At 38.1% G+C, this 20,553-nt stretch overlaps 1 protein-coding gene across 2 annotated transcripts in view; it reads right to left on the reverse strand.

The window, feature by feature from the left end:
* NRG3 (neuregulin 3) overlaps positions 1-20,553 on the reverse strand; it is a 1,219,292-nt gene that overhangs the window by 971,846 nt on the left and 226,893 nt on the right. The window lies entirely within an intron of this gene.

The raw sequence follows: 20,553 nt of genomic DNA on the forward strand, positions 1-20,553 counted from the left end.
TACTTCACTCTGTATAATGGGGAGGGAGGTGGGAGGGGGGTTCAGGATTGGGAACACATGTACACCTGTGGCAGATTCATGTTGATGTATGGCAAAACCAATACAGTATTGTAAAGTAAAATAAAATTTTAAAAAAGAAAGCATCAGTTTTAGAATTCTACATCTAATGAAACAGGCTTCAAGAAGGAAGAACAGATAAAGATACTCTCAGATAAAGGAAACATGAGAGAAATTTTCAAGATTAAACACTTTCTGAAAAAAATGCTAGAAGAAGTATTTTAGACTGAAGAAAAGTGGTACCAGATAAAAGGTTGGAACTTCTGATACAAAGGGAGAGTGACAGAAATGGGTACTACAGGAATAACTGTATTAGAAAGTTTTTGCCATTTTTAAAGTATTAGTGTTGACAGTGAAATTAAAAGATACATTGTGCAATTTTTAATGTATATAGATATAATACATACATACTATAGTTATAAGACAAAGGAGGGGCTTAGGAGAGATCTGTATAGTTTGAAGGCATCTAGATTTAATTTTCAGTAAAAAAGTATTAACTCTTAAGAAGACTGAAAAGTTAGGACTGTATATTTTAATCTCTAGAGTACCTAGATACAGACACAATATTTATATTAAAATGGCATACTAAAAATATTCAAATATTGCCAAAAATTTTAAAAATAAGAAAAAGGAAACAGTGGAACAAAAGTGTAGGGAAAGAAACAAGCTGACATAAGATGGTAGACTTAAATCCAACCATATCAATAATTACAGTAGGCAAATCATCTAAACACAACAAATAAAATAAATAGACTTTCAGTTTTAAAAATGAAAATATTTCCTTATTTTTACAAAAGGAAAAGACCAACTACATGATGGCTTTAAGAAACCACTTTAAATATAATCATATAAATAGGTTAAAAATAAAATAATGGGAAAGTTATACCATGCAAGCCAAAATTAAAAGAAACATGAATGCAATATTAATAACATACAAATTTTATTTTAGAACAGAAAAATTATCAGGGATATACAAGGCCATTATTTGATAATAAAATGGTCAATTCACCAAGATAACACTACAATTCTAAACACATATGTATCTTAAAATAGAGTTTCTAAATCAACAGAGCAAAAGCTGACATAATTGAAGGGAGAACTAGACATATCTCCAATTACTCTTGGATACTTCAAAACTTTTCTCCCAGTGATCAATAAAATGCATAGACAAATATCAACCAAGATATGGGAGACTTGAACAACAATATTAGCCAAACTTAACTAAATGGCATTTATAAAATGGCCCCAAAATAACAGACTATACATAATTTTTTAGAATCTATGGAATATTTACCTAGATAATCTATAACCTGGGTCATAAAACAAACTTTAAAAATTTAAAAGAAATGAAGTCATCCAAATTAATAGTCTCTTAGCATAAGAGAATTAATCAAGAAATCAATTACACAAAGATTTTTGGTCAGTCCACAAATATATAGAAACTCTAACACCTTTAAATAACCCAAGGACCAGGAAAGAAATCTTAAAGGAAACTAGAAAACATTTTGACCTGAATCAAAATGAAACAAAATCTATCAAAATGTGTGGCATACAATTAAATGCATGTTCAAAACAAATTTATAGCATTGAGTTTTCCTATTAGAGAAGAAAGTTCCCAAATCAATAATCTTAAGTTATAACTGTTAGGAGAAGCACACTGATTGAAACTGCCCACCCTGGCCAGGCACCACAGTAAATATTTGCATGAGCTGTTTTATGACAGGAGGTCCTGGTAACTAACAAGGAACTAATAAGCCTCCATCAACCAGAAGAGTTTGGGAAAGGTCAAAAGGAGATACCACCTGTCTGACCACCTCCCAGAATCCTTCTCTCTGGCATCCATCTTGGCTCAACAAGGCGTGCACCACCATGAAGGACTCTGAGTCAGAATGATTGGCTAAAGACAACCAGGAGACTAATCCCATCACCATAAAACCCGAGACTGCCAGCCACGTGGCAGAGCAGTTCTCCTGGGTTCCCTTACCTACTGTTCTCCACCCGAGTGCCCTTTCCCAATAAAATCTCTTGCTTTGTCAGCACATGTGTCTCTTTGGACAATTCATTTCCAAGTGTTAGACAAGAGCCCAGTTTCGGGCCCTGGAAGGGGTCCCCCTTCCTGCAACATAACCATAAAAATTGAGAAAATAAAGAGTAAATTAAGCCCAAAATAAGGAGAAGAAAAAAGATAATAAAGATATCAATGTTGTCAATAAAACCATGGTGATAACAGTAATAAGTAATAATTAAATGTAAAAGTAATCATTCTAAAATAATCACAAATAGTCAAATTGATGAAACTCCACCCAGACTAACCAAATAAAGAAGAAATATATCACAAATACCATTATTAATAATATAAGGGGAATATCACCGACCAATATTAAAAGGACAAGGAAATACTAAAAATCATTCTATGCCCATAGAGGAAATGTATCAATTCCTTGAAAGACACAAAAGAATAAAACTCACTCAAGAATAAATAACTTTAAGAGTCCTATATCTACTAAAGAAACTGAATTTTTGTCAGAACATTCCAACAAACAAAACTCCAAGCCCTGATAATTTCACTAGAGAATGCCACCAAAAAATTTAAAAGAACAAATAATACAATTCTGTATATTCTCTTCCAGAACACTTCTCGATCCATTTTCTGAAGCCAGTAAAACCTGCTAATAAAAGCAGGCAAAGGCATTATCATCAAAGAAAATGACAGATCAACATCCCTCATGAATACAGACACAAAAATACACAACAAATATTAGCAAATCAAAAAATATCAATAAATATGAATGGCAGTACTTCCCAACCAAGTGTAGCTTATTCTGGCAATTCAAATGTGGTTTACTATTTTAAAACTAATCAATGTATTTTACCATAGTAACAGACTAAATGAAATCTAGATCACATTACCATACCAGAAAAAGGCATTTGTATCTATGCATAATAGTCTCAAAACTAAAAGAGAAGGGTATTTCCTTGATAAAGGACATCTTACAAAAGAAAGCAAAAACAGAAGCTACCAGAATATTTAAACATGAAAGAAGAAATGTTTTCCTCTAAGTTCGTGAACAAAGAGAAGAATTCCATTTTCATCACTGCTACTGAACATCACAAATGGAGTCCTAGCTAATTTAATAAGACAGAACAAAAGAGGGAGGGAAAAGGCAGAAAGATTAGAAAGAAAAAAAGTTTTTCTTATCCCTAAAACACAAAATTGTCTATGTACAAAATCCCAAGGAATCTATTTTAACAGCTCCTAGAACTAATATGTGAGTATAGGAAGGCTACAGATTTTTTTTTTTACATTCATATTTCTAACTATTATCAGTAAAAAATTGGAAATAAAAGTATTTATTAACATTTACAAAGCCCTCAATAAAAATAAATTCTTAGGTATACATCTAAAAATTGTATACAAGGTCTGTATGCTAAAAATGACAAAACACCATGATGGGAATCAAAGATGTAAATGAAGAGATAATCCATGTTCATGGATCAGAAGGCAATATCAACATGCCAATTGTCCTAAAAACTGACCTACAGATGCTACCCAATACCAATCAAAATGCCAGAAGGTTTATTGTAGATGTCAACACGTTTATTCTAAAATTTTGATGTATAGTCAGAAATGAAAATAGTTAAAACAATTTTGAAAACAAGGTGGGAGGAATCACAGTACCTGATTTCAAGACTACTATAATGCTACCACAGAAAAGCAATACAATATAAACAAAAGTATAGATTCATAGATCAATGGAACTGAAAAGAGTCTTGAAATAAGCCGATATGTTTATGTAAGCAATGAATTTTTTCTGCAAAGGTATATAGCAAATTATGATGAACCAATCAGTCATCAAAAAAGTGAGTCTTGACCAAACATTGAGGCTTATACAAAAACTAACTCAAATTCATCATACATCTTAATGCAAAATGTACAATTATAAAACTCAGAAAGAAAACAAGAGAGTATCTTTATGTTCTGAAGCTAGGCAAAGAACCCTTAGACATGATGCCAAACCATGATCCATGAAAGACTTCATGAAATTAAAAATTATTCTTCTGCTACAGATGCAAAAGAGAGAGAGAGATAAAGAGCGAAGAAGGAAAGGAAGGCTGACAAGGCACACATGAGGAGAAATATTTGCAAATTACATGTCTGACAAAGGGTTTATATTTATACATAACTGTTAGGTGACAACGTTTTTGTTTTTGTCATTCACAAAGTCAAGTCCAACTCATTCTGCAACCCCACAGACTGTAGCCCTCCAGGCTCCTCTGTCCATGAGATTTCCCATGCATGAATACTGGAGTGGGTTGCCATTTCCTTCTCCAGGGGATCAAGCCACACGTCTCTTGTATTGAAGTTGGATTCTTTACCACTGAGCCACCTGGGAAGCCCTAGGAGAAAATACTCCCTGAATATTTTCACATTTTACACAGTCTTGGCTTTCTGAGCTTGAATAGTAAAGGACTAGCAAGACAGTGTCCCACTCCAGTACTCTTGCCTGGAAAATCCCATGAAGAGAGGAGCCTGGTAGGCTGCAGTCCATGGGGTTGCTGAGGGTCAGACAGGACTGAGCGACTTCATTTTCACGTTTCACTTTCATGCATTGGAGAAGGAAATGGCAACCCACTTCAGTGTTCTTGCCTGGAGAATCCCAGAAACAGAGGAGCCCAGAGAACAACAGTCCACAGAGGTGCAAAGAGCTGGACATGACTGAAGTGACTTAACACACACACACGTATACACATACGCACGTTCACTCCCTGTTGAGTTTTACCTCTTTTTTACCAAGAGCAACAACTGTCTGATTCCCTGGTCCAGAAAGTCTCATGTATCTTGTCAGAATATATATATAAATGCTATTGACGACTAACTTGTAGGCTTACACATAGAATAAGATTTTATACTTTCAGATTTAACAATAAAGAACTCTCAAAACTAAATGAGAAGGAAACAGATGACCCAGTTTTTAAAAACTAGCCAAAAAAAAAAAAAAGAACTGAACAGACAATTCAAAAGAAAAAATCCTGTTAGCCAATGAGCATAAGAAAATGTGTTCAACACCAGTAGTCATTAGGGAAACACAAATTTAAACCAAAACAAGGTACAACAACAAACCTATTAAAATGGATGAAATTAAACTAACACACACAAATATCTGGTGGTACTAAATGCTGTCAAAAATGTGAAGCAACAGGAACTCTTATTCTTTGAGGTGGTAATGCAAAATGGTATAGCCAGTCTGGGAAAGAGTTTAGCAGTTTCTTCTAAAATTAAACATACATGAACCATATGATCTAGTATTCTCACTCTTAGATATTTAACCACGATAAGTGAAAATGTGTGTTCACACAAAATCGTGTATGCTAATACATATGAGTGTGTGTACATGTAGTCTATGATATGCATAGTGTGTGTATATATATAACAGAAACTAGAAATAATTTAAATATCCTTCAAAAACTAGGGAATGAATAAATGAATAAATGTGATGGAACAAAGATACAACTGAATACTAGTTAGCAATAGAAATAAATATTTAACAATGCATAAATTTCAAGTGCATGATGGTAAGTGAATTAAAACAGACTCAAAAGATTACATATGATATGTTTTCATTTATATTATGTTCAGGAAAGTCAAAAATACTGGGATAGATAAGATATCAGGATTGCCAGAGACTGAGAAAATGGGAAGAATTAACTATAAAGGGGAGCGCCAGAGAAATCTGAGGAGCAAGAAAATTATTCTGTGTTATTATGATGATGTTGGCAAAATGATTCCATTCTTTTGTCAAAGGTCATAGAGCTAGCTTCCCTGATAGATCAGGTGGCAAAGAATCTGTTTTGATTCTTGGGCCGGGAAGATCCCCTGGAGAAGGGATAGGTACTCACTCCAGTATTCGTGGGCTTCCCTTGTGGCTCAGCTGGTAAAGAATCCGCCTGCAATGCAGGAGACCTAGGTTCAATCCCTGGGTTGGGAAGATCCCCTGGAAAAGGGAAAGGCTACTCACTCCAGTATTCTGGCCTAGAGAATTCCATAGATTGTATAGTCCAAGGGGTCACAAAGAGTCGGACACGACTGAGCAACATTCACTTTCACTAGACTACCTTGATTCTGATCCTCCTTGAGAATGTGTTTAATGGGCTGAACTGGACTCATTCTGCTTAGTGTTCAGAGGTGCTCATTCCTACACAAGGAGTTCAAGTTTAGCATGGTTCTCTTGATTTTTTAAGTTCTAGAAAAATTGCCTTTTTCAGAATTACCCTCTGATTCTTGTTTCCCATTTAACTCTTTTCACAGCAGCTTATTCAAGTCAGACTGGAATACCGTTAACTTCACTTCAAATTTGGGAACACTGGTAGGAATTCTCAGATTTTTGTGAACTTCAGGAGCAAAAGGGTGATGAATAGGATTGATGTCACACAGGGTCACACCCTTCTGTTTACTTGATCAGCTATTTTTGAAGTTGATAGCATTGATTTGTGCCATCACCACCCACCAACTTTTCAAATTTTAGTTAAAGCTGGTAATGTTTAAAAGAATTTTCAGATTTCTTGTGACTATTTTATTAGTAATTAGATGAAGAGCATATTGTGAGCTGGCTTCCCTACACCATCTTTACAAATAAAATGCTTCTTAAAAAGCATTGCAATTTCAGTTGGAAAAATAATTCAATTTAGTATAAGAACATCACAAACATACAAATCTCATAGGAAGACAATATACTCCTAATGTCATGCTCTTATTCTGTAGACATATTAAATCAAATGATGTCTCTATAATATCCATTAATGACTCTCAAAGTCTATTTCAAAATGAATGGAAAGACCAAGTAACATGTTTCACTATCAATCCCAGTAATAATATTTTATATTTGTGTAGTAATTTGTATGGAGTTTACAAGGCAGAAGGTTAATGTCTCTTTTTTAATAAAGGAAAGGATTTAAATTCTAAGTATTATAATGTTTGGCTTTTCTAGAATTTCAAAAAGACATTGAACTAATTTCCACACTTGGTTGTCTCCAACCAAAGACAGCCTAGCACAGAGGTGAGGGATATCAGCAGCAGATGCCAATAAATATTGGTTCCCACACCCAAAATGTCTCCCCTGACTCGATGCATCACCTGCAAACTGTCACTGAAGGCTCATGTAAAAAAATTAAATCAAATTGTCTTTAATGACAATTTAACCAGCTAGATCTGCATTAAAATATTCTATTGAAATAGGGAGAGGATTACTACATGACAAAAATTTGTGTTTTATGGAGTCTAATGTCTGTATTATTTCATACAAGCAGTGAATGGTGACACCCCAGACCTGGTATATAAGTACTGTGTGTAATTCAACAGTGGACACACGTCAGACTCAACTGGCTAATGCCCAAATAGCATTTCATGCTCAAAAGAGAAGTTTACCCAGGTGCACTCCAGTAGACTTACTCGGTATTGGAGGTTGTCAATTCATCCAGCTTCATCTTTCCACTCTACCAAGAAAAAGCTAAGCTGGCAGCCAGTAGTGAGCAGAGGAGAAAAGGATGGATCCCCGACACAAATGTTTCATGCAGCTGCTAGGAACGTCCCGCAAATCCCCATCTCGGGGCCTGCTAGCCAGGAGGAGCCGGCTCTCCACAGCCATCCAGGCGTATTGTCATGGCCACAGCTCCACTCCTAAACCCCAGGGGAGTCAGGTGTCCTGTCGTGAGAACACAGCAGCCCCCACCTGGGGCACCAAAAAAACTGTTAGTGAAAGCAGAGCCCACCTATTGCCATTTAAATGCCAATAGAGAGGGAAAGTTAGGGAAAGAAGTTTGCTTTTTTTGGGAGGCTGGCAATGGAGGTGGAGGTGGAGATGGGGAGCAGGGGGGATTCCTGTCCAAGAGCCAGCTCCTATGCTGATAAACAGTGGGCAAGAGCTTTTCTAGGCAAAAGGAGGGGGCTACATGTAGAGGCAGCACAGTCAGCTCTGATAGTTATCTTGAATCGGTCATGTGGTGGTCTGACCAGTGCCCTCTTGATTTTTTTAAGTTCCCATTCCCTTGAAGTCAGTTCTCAAAATTGTGGCAGTTTATGTCCTGGCTATAGTCTGGTCATCCGGCAGTTAACTTATTCCACCTGGAATTGTGGAAGCTTTTGTCTTGACTCTGGCCTGGTCATCATGTAGTTAACTTCTTTCACTTGGTGAGGGTTTCAGTATCTATAAGACAACTCAAAGGATATGGCTCAGAATATGATCTACAGGCCTTGAAGAGGAACTTAAGGTCTGTGACTATACTTACTCACTAAACTATTATTATTTAGTCTCACTGGGCTGTTTTCCCTTGTTCCTGCATTTTCTGACTTCTCTGATTAAATGTATTATTTGACTAACGTTTTTTCACAGGCAAAAGGCAGGCAGAGGACATGGAATGGGAAGGATGACAGGATCCTACTCCATTTCAAAACTGTGTGTAAATCATGGTGTCTGGTTTACATGGAAAGCAACTGATAAATGTTAGATCTTGTCACAAACAGTGATAGTTATGAGGTTTTATGTCACTTATAAACTTACAAGTTAGTTTGAATCCAAGCAGAAGACATAAGACCCTGAGATTTTCTTATGCAAAGGCACAGCAAGTAGCAAGAGCTTCAAGTATGCACTCACTTCCTTTCCCACTCTAAGTCCTAAGGTTCCCAAGCATCCCAGCTAGATGCTGCATAGATAATGGATTTATGTCAAAGCTGAAGAACTCTACTCTTTGGAAGCCAGAATCTCTTCAACTAGGCTGCAAGCAAATCTTTCTGACCTTTGCCCTACAGGGAAACCTTATCTTTAATATACTGGACAGTAAAATATCATGCCTTCTCTGCTCTGAAGGGAGATCTCTCTCTCATCCAAGGTTACTTGTTTTACAAAGATCCTTTAAATTATAGTCTGGAACAAAATGTGTCAGTACTTCTGTTCACTAGACACCTGTGTAGAATTATCTCCCAACAGATCTGATTAAGATGTGTTTCTTGGTATAAATAAAATTTGAGAATTCTAACAAAGTGCCCTGTGAAAGAAATAGGATAACGAATGGGTATATATTGGCAAGAGGTGAGGGGCTCAAATTTGTCATTTTATGCTAGGATGGAGTTGATGCCTGAAAGTTAAGGAATGCATATGTGTGTGTGTGTGCATGTATTTGGTTGGAGATGGGAATGATGGATTATTAACATGTGTTGACACTCTATTAGGTAAATTGGCACTGTATTATGCAATTTGGAATAACAAGATCCAAAGGTTTTGAAGTTAGACACATGTGGTTTGTGTCAGCTCTCTGCCACTCATTAGCTGTGTATCAGCAGGCAAGATACTTGGTAACTCTGAGAGTCCATGTCTTTAGGTGAATATCAAAAATAATAACAAATCTTTCTCCATACCATTAGTGTGAGTTAAATGAGATCATGCATAGAGTAAGTGCCAAAGAAATGTTAACATTTGGTAGTCATTTATTTTTCTTTACTAAATTGTCTAACAATCCTAATTACTGCCATTTTTCATCCTTAAAAACCATCGCTTAGCAGAAATTACTTTTATGCTAAACAGCTATAAATGTCAAAGCTCAGATTTTACCCAGGCCTAATTCTAAAGACCCCTTTTCTACAACTCTTTGTACTGGACCACTGTGCCCTCTGCTAAGAGGCAAAGGTGGGAATCTTTGCAACTAAACATGAATCATTGCTTCTCGTGGCTTTTCTAATACTTACCTGCAATATAAAAAAATAAACAAAACTTAGAAGTATTGATGCATAAACACAAACCCTTAGATACACTCCAGTCTGCTTTTAAACCTCAAACCAAATGTTATTTCTGCCAGGTTACTGGATTCCCATCTCAGAGTTCAAATTGTAACAAGCCTTGTTTTGCCCTGATTTAATATTACTAGATGTTTAATTCAGTTTCTGGTTTATGTGCTCTTGAGATGGTTTAAAATCCCTTTCAGACAGTCTTTGGGTCCACTCCCTATCAAATTATGACAGAATCATGCTATAAATGGAGAAAACAATGGCACCTCACTCCAGTACTCTTGCCTGGAAAATCCCATGGATGGAGGAGCCTGGTGGGCTGCAGTCTACAGGGTCGCACAGAGTCGGCCACGACTGAAGCGACTTAGCAGCAGCAGCGTGCTATAAATACTTAAATAGTGCACTGGATTCTAATTCCAACAGAAGGGCAACTGCTTCATTAAAAACAATGGAATTCACCTGCTTTTCAGTTTCAGCTGTCAGCATTTATACTTTCCTCATATTTCATTCTACTTTTCTCAAAATACAAAAAGAAAATTTATTCCTAATCCATCGATTTGCATCCCAATCAATTAAAAAAAAATGTACCACAAGGAGAGGTGCCATAGAGGTTTTCATACTTTCTCCACAAGCAAACTTTCTGATAGCCAAAGACAAAAAATCTGATAATATATAATAAGTAAATAACAATGATAAATAATAATAAAATAGCATGGTCTAACTCAAGATATTTTCTCAATTAGTTATTAACCCACTCCAATTGGAACTGTTTTTCCAGTAGGACTCTCTTCATAATTTATACACTATATCAATGTTCTCAAAAAAATACAAGATCCTTGGAAGCCATGGCGAATTAGGTAGACAAGACTACGTAGCAATCTGCATTCAGTACTGTGGGTCTGCAGATTCCTGTAGCAGGATGGTATGCAATACACCATGGAATGTCAACAAGGGAAACCCACTTGTGTTTATATGCTGAATACTGTTGGCCCGCTGTAACCATGGCTTCAATCATGGATGTTAAATTTCCCTCTGAGCGTGGGTGAATCCACAGATGCAGAACCTGTGGATACTGAGGGCTGACCATCCTATGCCATTTAATATAAAGGACCTGAGCATCATCTGATTTTGGTACATGCGGGGGTCCTGGAACCAATTCCCCACAGAAACTGAAGAACAACTGTATTTAGTCAGAAATCTTTAAAGCCAAAAGGGAAATGTGACCCAGTCAATTTCAAACTCACCATGCAACGGATGAAGGAAAAGAAGTCATGGAAGGGAGTGACTTGCCAATGATCAAAGACCTGAGGAAGGTCCTCTACTGAGGCAGAACTTAGAGCACTGGCCAATTTCACCTTGCTTACAATGCTTATTTTGGTAAAGGCCATAGAAGGATTGCTCACATTCTCTCCTATGATGGAGGAAATTATTTTAAAAGGAGAACTGAAATGCTCAAATCCACGTATCTTCAGCTTTGCATAATGCCTTTTTCCAAAGGCCTGATCAATAAGGCATGGAATCCATTTGCAGCTTGACTGTCTCAAAGAGAATTAGATATTGAAAACAATCAAAGAAACAAAAACCTTAATAAACATTCAACTGGTTTATTAGAGTACTAAAAGAGGTCAGATTGAGAGTTGCCATGACAACTGTTGGGCAGGAGTGAAGGAAAGGTTGCTCCCAGCTCTTTCTTTGAACTGTGAATTAGGTGCAGCCTACTTTTTTCTTCTCTGGCTCACTTCCTTCCCCTGACAGCCCAGCTTCCTCTAGCTCTGTCTTCAAGTCGGGTGAAGGAATAACTTCTGTTAGGTAGAATGTAATGGAAACACAGGTTGCCTTATTTCAGCAGTTATAATCAGTATAAACACTCAAGTGAAATAATCGGGGGGGAAGTCAAGCAATAGAATAACATGTTAAAAAGCCACTATTTTAATGGAAAGTGTGTCTATCTTTTATACACCAATCTGCCGCTTATTATATGTCATACAGTAATATGAAGGTCTTTTCCCAGCATTTACTTATTTGCTCATTGCCCACTTAAAATTCTGAAACATTCACTTTGACCTGCTATGTCTGGATTTGAAAAAAATCCCTGGAAATATAAATCCAGAATACCATATTTGAATCAGATAAATTCCATCATCTGACAGTTTATACTTTGTTGATTCCTTAAAAAACATTCTCTTCTAGTTTTGAAATTGAGCATGCTTTAGGAAAGGATGGTAATTAGCTCTATGTCTGGCTGATTATGGCAAAGGTGTAATGGTTGTAAGGGCATATTACAAAGCAAAATGCTGACATTGTGATTCAGACTCACTTCAAGCTAAAGAGTTAATTCTGTTTATGACCAAAATTAAAACAATCAATAAATTGTGTCTACGAGGACAGCATATACAGAAATTGCAGAACTGTACTGGGAAAAAGTCAAGAATGGCCGGTCACAACACCCCACTTTTATCTTCCTCTCTATTAAATATCATGCTGAGTGAGATAAAGTTTCCAAACTTAAAATAATCACACACAAGAAGGAAATTTATTCTTCCCTGGTCTGATTCTCATCTCCTCTGCTAGTGACACAGCCTGTGCATTCAAAATCAACAGGAACTCTTTTGCACTTGGAAAGAGATGCCAAATTACTTACATAAACAGAGTACTCAAGTTATGCACAAAGGATTTTCAATTCTCACAACACAGACAAATCTATCTCTACAAATCTGGACACCATTTAGAAAATAGAAGATACCGCGCTTGTATCAATGGTTTGCTGTTGGGCTGCGGACACATTAATTTGTCAAAGTAGCAACACATGAATAAAGTACAATTGTGTTACTGAAGCAAAGAGAAACAGGATGATCTCAAGTGGGTTATTGATTAGGACTCTCAGTGTCAATTGACAGAAATCACATTGCAAACAGGCTTTATGCAAAAATAAAAGAAGGAGATGGAGAAGGAGAGAGAGCCGAAGCAGCAGCAGCAGAAGAAAGAGACGGGGATGGGAAGGAGAGGGGAGGAAAGGGGAGGGGAGGAATAGGTAGAAAGGAGTAGAAAAAAGAATATTTTGAACCACGTCACTTGGAAAATAAGGAAGGCAAGAAATTGGCTTTTCTCCATCACTCTGCTGTGTTTCCACCATAGTCATTGTGGAAGAGCAGGTCAAGAACAGGCTCTGCAGGTTCCCTGGGGAGAAGAGCAGGTTCCCCGGGGAGAAGAACAGGGGGAAGGATAGTTAGGGAGTTTGGGAGCAACCTGTACACACTGCTATGTTTAAAATGGATAACCAAAATAAAAAGAGAAATAAAAAATAAATAAAATGGATAACCAATAAGGTCCTACTATATACACCAAAGGGAACTCTGCTCAAGGTTATATGGCAGTTTAGATGGATAGGAGGTTTAGAGGAAAATGGATACAGGTATATGTATGACTGAGTCTCTATGCTGTCCACCTGAAACTATCACGACATTGTTAATTGGCTATCAATATAAAATAAAAAGTTAGAAAAAAAGGACAGACCCCACCTACTCAGAAATTTTTTATGTGTTGGGGAATTTGAGAATCTTTTTCTCAGACTTCTCAAGAAACATTTCATTTCTTATCATTGTTTCTGACTGGGTTCTGTACCTAGTACTAACATTAATCAGTATGGCCAGGGAGATATGATGTGCTAATTTTCTCAGGCTTGGCACGTGTGCACACTCAGTCATGTCTGACTGCAAGCCCATGGACTGTAGCCCACCAGGCTCCCCTGTCCATAGGATTTCTCAGGCAAGAATACTGGAGTGGGTTGCCATTTCCTTCTCCATGATCTTCCCAACCCAGGGATCGAACCTATGTCTGATGTCTCCTGCATTGTAGGCGGGTTCTTTACCAGCTGAGCCACCGGGGAAGTCTGGAATGTGGGCTAAATTTGGGGAAATTCTAAATGGATCTGGAATAGCGGGGATTATAGATGATCCCTAAGAGGTAAGAAAGTGTTCAAATTGGAAAAGAAACTTTCTAAATTTTTAATTTTACATATTTCATAGTTTCCCTGGTGAAATTATTCTTTCAAATTCAGCTATAATGTGTTGAACACCAGTATGTGCGATGCAAAAAAGTATGGGCAAAGGGCAGTGGGATGATAGATAAGGTACAGCTGGGGTTCTACGGAGCTCAAGGTGAGGCTGGGCAAGGAGCAAACATATGTGAGACTGTGTCTACCACACTGTTGTGGGGACTCTGTTAAGTGTAAATGCAGCTAACAAGCAACATGGAAGTCTCGGAGAGAGTTGGAGATTATACAGCATGAACTTAAAGTGTAGTATGTGATTCTTCCATAAATGCTTCTTTAGTTGAGAGATTAGGGAAAATGATAAACCCGTAGATACCACTGGAGTCAGGGAAGCTTCACATAGACGCAGAGGTTTACAAGGCAGGCAGGAAGCTAATAACCCTCAGAATAAAGGAACGGCAGAACTAAGAAGCAAGCTGACACAGAGACTTGGAACCATCTTTAAAACTGATTTAGGTCTTATGTCCACAATGTCTTAATAAGACTGTCAAATGGATTCATTACTTTCTCATAAAACCACAAACCTGTCCTTCTGCCTTAAAGATTAAGTACATTTAACAGAACTGCTCTTTACAAAACCATGATGATTATTGCTTAAGTAGCCTTTTTGCTTCAATGGGCCCTCTGTGTCCAAATGAGGAATATCCATCAAGTGTAGTTCATCCTTGCTTATAGACGGAAGACCCAAATTGATAGCCCTACCTTACACCCATGCCAAGCTTTACACATTTTCCAGATTCTCCAACCTTTCCTTACTAATGCCACTTCAACATTGATAGAGAATTTGAGAAGAAGAACTTTGGAAGGCAATGGTGATATCAGACATTTCTATCTAACTCTGCCAGACTCAGAGACAGACTAATGATTTGACAATGTCAATCGTGGGCAAGCCACTCTCAATATTTACCCTACGTTCACTAGACGATGGTAGGATCCAGTTCTATTTTTTTCTGCCGAGTATCCAATGCATAATTCAGAGAAGCAGGAAGCCACAGCACAATGCAGAAATGTATTAAGTCCACACAGTTTCCTCTCTATCATTAGAACTACCAAGATGATGGTTCTTTCAATTGTGTGAGTCAGGGATTACACTCGTTCAGGACCTAGATCAATACGAAGTGCATCTGATTTCATCCTGACTAAAAAGCAGGTTGGGCTGAAAGGAAACAAAAAGCAATGTTTCATTTCGCTTCACTGGCTTTGTATGGGCTTTAGCAGAGGAGGGGAATGGACTTCCTAAAAAAGTTGGATTACAATTTGATTTTCATAATTTCAAACAGTGAATACAGCAAGACCTTACACTTAGAAATATGAAAATTTCTCCTCCTTTCAGGTCGTCTTCATTGGTTCTCTAGAAAATATGGACTTCTTATTTTAAGTATCTGGTAAAGACAGTTCAAAAAGAAAAGGTGAAGTACTCACAGACTAACTCGTATTAAATCTTCATCTAATTAGACTCCAATTCTGTCACCACGACCCTTATGGACTATTATAACCAATGCATTCTAAAACTCTTTCAGTTTGTAATTCCTTAACAAGATTCCCAGGTGGTGCTAGTAGTAAAGAACCCACCTGCCGATACAGGAGACATAAGAAATACAAGTTCAATCCCTGGGTCCGGAAGATCTCCTGGAGAAGGAAATGGGAACCCAGCCAAGTGTTCTTGCCTGGAGAATCCCCCAGAGGAGCCTAGTGTGCTACACTCCACGGGGTTTCAAAGATTCAGACATGAGGAAGTGACTTAGCACAAGCATACATTCTAAACATCTTGCAAGTTTAGATTATGTTTTGTGATTCTGTAGCAATTATTCAACCCCTCTTTGGTCTCAGTGTGCATGTGTAAATGGAGACTAGGTGGCAGTACGACTACCTATGCTGTATCACCAGCTGCTTCTCCCTGGGGCATTCACCCAGACTGACATATTCCCATTTGGGAGGACTGTGGTGACTGCCAAGGTACTTAATTTAGGGACACTGCATGATGATGCATCCTGGTAGAGCATGTATTTTCCAAAAGGAAGTTGGAGATTAGCCCTAAAGACTTTTGAAGAAGCAATATTCTCTTAAGAGGCAACAGAGAAATTTTAGAGCAATCAGGCTCATGCTGGAGATGTACAGGGCCTCTGTGATAGGCAGGGCTTTTGTTTTGATCATGGTAACAACCATACATAATGGATTGATTTAAATATCCATTCTGTATGATAATCATTTCCTGATGATACCATTCGTCTGACCCAACTAGATATGTCCTTCAGTCTGTGTGGAGACTTGAGGACCAACCCACATTATTGTATAGAGAAAAGCTATAGCTTGGGGTGCTGAACAGAGACCAAAGCTGATCCATAAAGGTGGAGGCACTCAGAACAACTAACAGACTTGTAGCAAAGCAGTGATCTCCCAGAATTAAGTCAAGGAAGACATGAGAAAAAGGGAAATGACCTTCAACATATGGGCTTGGTCTGGGAATAATAAGATACTGACATCTGAAATTAACACAAGCCAGAATTGCAACAAGTTCAGGGAGATATGGATCAGTTACAATGAGAAAGATATAAATCCTTCCATATCTTAACTAAGGCATTTCATATCAGAGAAATAAGGAAACAGAAGCATGGAGGATAAGGATACATGTGTGAAAGTTGGACCATAAAGAAGGTTGAGTGCCAAAGAACTGATGCTTTCAAACTGTGGTGTTGCAGAAGACTCTTGAGAGTCCTGTGGATTGGAAGGAGATCAAACCAGTCAGTCCTAAAGGAAATCAACCCCGAATATTCACTGGGACTGATGCTGAAGCTGAAGCTCCAATACTTTGGCTAGCAGATGCGAACAGCTGACTCATTGGAAAAACCCCTGATGCTGTGGAAGTTGAAATCAGGAGGAAAAGGAGAAGACAGAGGATAAGATGGCATCACCAACTCAATTGTCATGAGTTTGAGCAAGCTCTGGAGGATGGTGGATGACCGGGAAGCCTGGTATACTGCAGTCCATGGAGTTGGAAAGAGTTGGACACAACTGAGTGTCTGAACAATACATACGTGATTCATGCAGCTATCTATAGAAGTAAAAGTAAACAAAAGATAGTTCATATGGGTTCAAATTAGAAAAATAGCTAAAATTATGGATCTAAAATCACAAAATTATTATAATGCCATTGAAACTGATATTACATTGTTAACACAAGTAAGTTTTTATAATGCCATTCTGAACTCCAAGAAAGCAAAATAACAAAATAGTATGAATTTTAGGATTCCAGAGAATGCATATGAAAAGTAATGTGCAAAGATGAAAATTGCATGAGATGATGTTTTTAATATTAAATTAGCATTATTATGAATTTGTTTTTAAATTATACAAAGGGTTTAAATGAGAGGTAGTAAGGGAAAAACAATTTTGCTAAAGATTGTATTATCAGACAGACACTAAAAGTATCTTTGCCCAATACTTAGATAAATGGAGACTTTTAGAGCATGGCAGGAAAAGCTTAACTCTCTCCCCAGGAATAAAAAATGGCAACTACAATGAAAGGTATAAAATTATACTGGCATACAGTCAGGCCAGCAACAAGCAAATATGCCTTCCCTAAATTAGCTCTCAGGGCTCCCTTACAATGTATGCAATATTCTAGTATTTGAGTGTATGATTTATAAATGTATGTCATAAAGATGGACCTTAACATTTCTTTGACTCATTAGAAGGGCAACTAACATGGTTCAAGAGAGCTTTAATTTTCTCATCTGTCAAATAATGAGTTAGAACTACACACTTCTCATTAAACATTATAGAGATTATGGTACAAAGGAAGAGCATGACCCAGTATTTTAGGGAAGTGGAGCTATGCTCCAAAGAAAGGCAATACCAAAGAATGCTCAAACTACCACACAATTGCACTCATCTCACTCGCTGGTAAAGTAATGCTCAAAATTCTGCAAGCCAGGCTTCAGCAATACATGAACCGTGAACTTCCAGATGTTCAAGCTGGTTTTAGAAAAGGCAGATGAACCAGAGATCAAATTCCCAACATCTGTTGGATCATCAGAAAAGCAAAAGAGTTCCAGAAAGACATCTATTTCTGCTTTATTGACTATGCCAAAGTCTTTGACTGTGTGGATCACAATAAACTGTAGAAAATTCTGAAAGAGATGGGAATACCAGACCACCTGACATGCCTCTTGAGAAACCTGTATGCAGGTCAGGAAGCAACAGTGAGAACTGGACATGGAACAACAGACTGGTTCCAAATAGGAAAAGGAGTACGTCAAGGCTGTATATTGTCACCCTGCTTATTTAACTTCTATGCAGAGTACATCATGAGAAACGCTGGGCTGGAAGAAGCACAACCTGGAATAAAGACAGCTGAGAGAAATGTCAATAAACTCAGATATGCAGGTGACACCACCCTTATGTCAGAAAGTGAAGAAGAACTAAAGAGCCTCTGGATCAAAGTGAAAGAGGAGAGTGAAAAAGTTGACTTAAAGCTCAACACTCAGAAATCTAAGATCATGGCATCTGGTCCCATCACTTCATGGAAATAGATGGGGAAACAGTGGAAACAGTGGCAGACTTTATTTGAGGGGCTCCAAAATCACTGCAGATGGTGATTGTTGCTGGGGTCCTGCCCCGGTGGATCCAGGGAATTCGAAGGGGAGACGGCGTAGGCAAGGAAAACTTATTTATTTAGAAATATAAAAGAAATTAAGAAGAAATAGTATAGTAGGAAATTTAGTGGAGAAAAGATGCTAAATAACTTGGTTTACGGGGAAAGCCAATAAAACTTCAGGACAAGAAGTTTGCACCATCTACGTTAGGCCACCGGCGTCCTCTTGAATAGCGGGGGGTGCACCACCTTGGGCTCCCTCTCTCGTGGATCTTAGAAGCTGGGGCAAGTAAGTAGACATGGCGAGCCTCCACACCCCAGATGGGAATTCAGCCAGAAAATAGAGTAAAGAGGACACGGGGGAAACCAGTCCAGTGACTGGCCCATCCTCTATTGTCCAGAAAGGCCCTTTATACCTTTTTTTTTTGTACATAGGGATCAATGGATAATATAAAATCATGCAGCATCAGCAGCCCTGACTCTTATCGAGACCAGGCTTTCTCTCTGCATACCTAGTTGTATACACAAGTCTTAGGTGATTTACATCATCTTCTGGCCAGAAGGCCAATTAACATTCTACGGCCCTTTTCTGATAAGGGTTTGTCAACCAGAAGACTCATTTGTCTTAAAAGTGTTGTTCTTCCCAAAGTCTGGTGCCACTCTCAGAAAGCACTAAATAAAGTTACATTCTTACATAGCAAGGACGCAAGAGGAGTGCAGTGATATATAACAAAGAAAAGTAATTAACTCAAAAGTCTAGTGTTTCTAACATCTAAACTACTATATTCCTATATCCCAATTACACTGATTAATATCTTTCAGGCGCCTAAAAGATAAAGAATATGGAGGCCTGGCAGCAGTCATTGAGTCAATACTGAAACCCATCACCAATATAATTCTTAGCTTTTTAGAAAAAGCTCTGTATCTTTCAGATGCTTTAAGCTTTGTGCCTCTTGCAGTTGGGGGGCTGTAAGCAATTCACAAATTGTAAAAATCCAGGGGAACCTGTCAGGCAAGTTAGAGAGCCATCAGAGGGGTTTGAGCTGAAACATTCCTTTCATATGCAGGAGACTGAAGCCATGAGTTAACATTTTTCCAGAGAATATCAGAAGAGTGGAAAGCACAATACAATAAAATCAGGCCAACTCTGGTTTTGGGGGGTAGATGTTCAGGAAAACCCAAGGGGAACCCCTGAAGCTGGATCACGCCTTTGCATTTTGTCGGACTTCCTTCCTCATGACCTTTGCCATGGGCGGGATTCCTCATACTGGCTCCCAGCAGACTGTAGCCATGAAATCAAAAGATGCTTACTCCTTGGAAGGAAAGTTATGACCAACCTAGACAATATATTAAAAAGCAGGGACATTACTGTGTCAACAAAGGTCCATCTAGTCAAGGCTATGGTTTCTCCAGTAGTCATGTATGGATGTGAGAGTTGGACTATAAGGAAAGCTGAGCACTGAAGAACTGATGCTTTTGAACTGTGGTGTTGGAGAAGACTCTTGAGAGTCCCTTGGACTGCAAGGAGATCCAACCAAGCAATCCTAAAGGAAATCAGTCCTGAATATTCATTAGAAGGATTGATGTTGAAGCTGAAACTCCAATACTTTGGCCACATGATGTGAAGAGCTGACTCATTTGAAAAGACCCTGATGTTGGGAAAGATTGAAGGTGGGAGGAGAAGGGGATGACAGAGAGTGAGATGGTTTGATGGCATCACCAACTCAATGGACATGAGTTTGAATAAACTCTGGGAGTTGGTGATGGACAGGGAGGCCTGGCATGTTGCGGTCCACAGCGTCATGAGGAGTCAGATATGACTGAGCGACTGAAATGAACTGAGCCAAACTGGAGCTATGCTCCATGTTTTTTGAGATGTTTCAAATCCCTTAATTTTACAACACTGTAATCTAGACTGGAGATGTGAGAGTTGGTCCATAAAGAAGGCTGAGTGCTGAAGAATTAATGCTTTTGAATTGTAGTGCTGGAGAAGACTCTTGAGAGTCCCTTGGACAGCAAGGAGATCAACCCAGTAGATCCTAAAGGAAATCAACCTTGAATATTCCTTGGAAGGAC

The sequence above is a fragment of the Oryx dammah genome, unplaced genomic scaffold, assembly GCF_014754425.2.
Source record: "Oryx dammah isolate SB20612 unplaced genomic scaffold, SCBI_Odam_1.1 HiC_scaffold_6, whole genome shotgun sequence".
Taxonomy (NCBI): domain Eukaryota; kingdom Metazoa; phylum Chordata; class Mammalia; order Artiodactyla; family Bovidae; genus Oryx; species Oryx dammah.